General features: G+C 39.5%; 1 non-coding gene across 1 annotated transcript; it reads left to right on the forward strand.

Annotated features, from left to right (window-relative positions):
- Positions 1-286: 286 nt before the first annotated feature.
- Positions 287-393, forward strand: LOC120278374. Its single transcript, XR_005541705.1, has one exon. It is a non-coding gene; the product is annotated as a small nucleolar RNA R71 (small nucleolar RNA).
- Positions 394-3,050: the final 2,657 nt, after the last annotated feature.

A 3,050-nucleotide genomic window follows, 5' to 3' on the forward strand; every position in this document is an offset into this window, starting at 1 on the left:
ATTCGTCATGGCTGCCAATCTAGGAGAAGTTAGAATGTCTAACTTCTTGCTCAATGACTCCACTTGGGCCGGCAATGATGTAACCGCATCAATCTTATAGAGACTGGCCACTTTTTTCTTCTTTCTTGCATTCTATTGGTAGCTATTCAAACCCATTTCTTCAATCAATTATCGTGCTTCTCTGGGGGTCTTGCTACATAAAGTACCTCCTGCTGTTGCATCAAGTAACTGCCTTGTGCTTGGGTTCAACCCATTGTAAAAAGTCTGGATAATCATCCACTAGGGGAACCCATGTTGAGGACATTTCTGCAGGAGCTCCATGAACCTCTCCCATGTCTCAAATAGAGACTCCAATTCCGTTTGCATGAAGGAGGATATTTCATTCCTAAGCTTTGCAGATTTTCCGGGAGGGAAATATCGGGCAAGAAAAGCTTCTACCATCTCCTCCCATGTTGTAATCGATGCTGTAGGTAATGAATGTAGCCTCGTCCTCTCCAAAGGTCCCCTTGTCAAGTCTAGGGCACACCTCGCCTGATCGGTGCCGATGAAAACTCCCCCAATAACTATCTTCCAAGAGAAACTCAGTGTTGAAGCCGTAGAACCACTCCAAAAGCCTTGCCAATGTCCCTCTAAACTCTAGCTGCAAGCCCCTCAAAAGATGGAAAAAAGATGGAAAGAATGATCCTGAAATCGAGCTGAATCACAGCTTTATATAGGGCTGGAATTGGGAATCCACAGGGGAATCCACCAAAATACTCCTGAATCCACACTTTTCATCGAGGCAACACAAACGGGCACACGTCTATGCTGTAGATCGCGTTGCATCTTCAAGTAAAAGCACATTTGACGGGAATCTTGCTAGCCTTGCACAAGTCGGAACACATGAGTGTGACTGCCTTTGTGTCCCTCCAATTTACATATTCCATCAAGCATAATGGAGGTTGGCACACACTCATATGTCTTCAAGCACAACTTGCGTCTTCTTGTGTGTCCACTTCAAGATTCCATCAACATAATGCATTTGCAATTTACTTTGGCTCCTTTCTTCTCTATTTGGCTCCACAACTCTATATGCACAAAAGAACACAAAAACACACATATTAGCGATAAACCCTGATCAAAGTAATGCTCATCGTAAGAAAAGAATACTTCGTATTCTTAGTACACAAGCACTTATCATATCCCTTTCAACAGGGGCATAGTGTAGAGGGCTAGTCACAGTTGACCTTATTTTTGGGACCGTGTGTCTTTGGCTTTCCACGACTCATTAAACTTTAATTAGGGAAGCATAATATTAGTCTTGCACTTGAAAAATAGTCCTAGGGTGAGTATTGTCCAAGTACCCCATTTTACCATTGATTACCTCTTCCGGTTATTCTTTCTTACTCTATTTTCTTCTCTTTTTATTTTCATTAATAGTTTGAATCAGAATTACCAATTGATTTTCACTTTAGCTAAATAGCAATAGTCCTTGTTTCTAGACATCTATTCCCTGTGGATTCGACTACCCACCCGTAGGTTACTTTATTACTTTGACAACCCATGCACTTGTGGTAGACACACACAAGGGTGTGTCACCCTCATAGCAGGAATGAGTCTAGCCAAACAACTACAGGTGAAAAGGTTGATGACACATAGTGATTCGCAATTGGTGGTTCAACAGTTTCATGGAGAATATGAAGTAAAAGAACCAATCATAAGCCAATATCTTCACAAGGTTAAAGCCTTGTCTCATGAGTTTGAAGAATTCCAATTGTTACAAGTTAATAGGAATTCAAATAGTCATGTGGAAGTTTTGTCTAAATTAGCCTCATCGATGGAAACAAAGGGAAGGATTGTACATCTTGAAGAACTTCAAAGGACAAGCATTGAAGAGGAGAACATAGCAAACATTAAAGATGGGAACGATTGTAGAATACCCTTTAAGAAATTTTTAAAAGATGGGGAGCTACCTTTAAACACACTGGAAGCTAAAAAATTAAAAATGAGAGCAGCTCGTTTCACTCTGATAAATGATGTGCTATACAAGAACAAATTTTCCATGCCACTTTTGAGGTGCCTCCATAAACAAGATGTATAGTATGCATTAACTGAAGTCCATGAAGAGATATGTGGACAACAAATAGGAGCAAGAGCCTAACCAGCCAAAGTCTTTGGTGCAAGATTTTACTGGCCTACCCTAAGAGATGATGCTTCAAGTAAGGTAAAGAAATGAGATAAATGCCAAAGGTTCACACCTATCCAAAACGCTCCTACCTCAATATTCAGAAGTGATATTCATTTGCTAAATAGGACTTAGATCTCTTGGGACCTTTCCCCCAAGAAATTAGAGGAAGAAAATTCTTAATAGTGACAACTGATTATTTCACCAAATGGGTAGAAGCAAAACCATTGGCAACAATGACGAGCAAAAAGATAGAAAATATGGTTTGGAAAGACATCATCTGTCGATTTGGACTTCCTAGAATATTAATTACAGATAGAAGAAAACATTTTGATTGTGACTCATTTAAGGACTTTTGTGAAAGGCTCCATATTCAACTTAGTTTTTCTTCTATAGCATACCCCCAAGCTAATTGACAAGCAAAAAGAAGCAATCAAACTATCTTGGAAGGTCTTAAAATGCGTTTAGATAAGGTAAAAGGAGCATGGGCAGATGAACTTCAGCCAATCCTTTGGACGTATAAGACAACTAGTAAGGTCTCAACAGGAGAAACACCTTTCAACCTTACCTACGGAATGGAGGCTTTGATCCCAGTAGAAATTGGAGAAACTTCTCCAAGAATGTTTGAATTTTATGAAAAAGGCAACTCATAAGCACTTAGAAATAATTTAGACCTCCCAGATGAAAAAAGAGATAAATGTTGTATATATTTAGCAACTTATCAACAAAGGGTGTCTCGTTACTACAACTCAAAGGTGAAAGAATGACCTATTGTTGAAGGTAATCTTGTGCTGAGAAAAGCATCCATCAAAAACACTCTTATAGAAGAAGGAAAGCTCCACCTAAATTGGGAAGGACCCTATCGGGTAAGAAGAATGATTGGACC

The sequence above is a fragment of the Dioscorea cayenensis genome, chromosome 15, assembly GCF_009730915.1.
Source record: "Dioscorea cayenensis subsp. rotundata cultivar TDr96_F1 chromosome 15, TDr96_F1_v2_PseudoChromosome.rev07_lg8_w22 25.fasta, whole genome shotgun sequence".
NCBI lineage: Eukaryota > Viridiplantae > Streptophyta > Magnoliopsida > Dioscoreales > Dioscoreaceae > Dioscorea > Dioscorea cayenensis.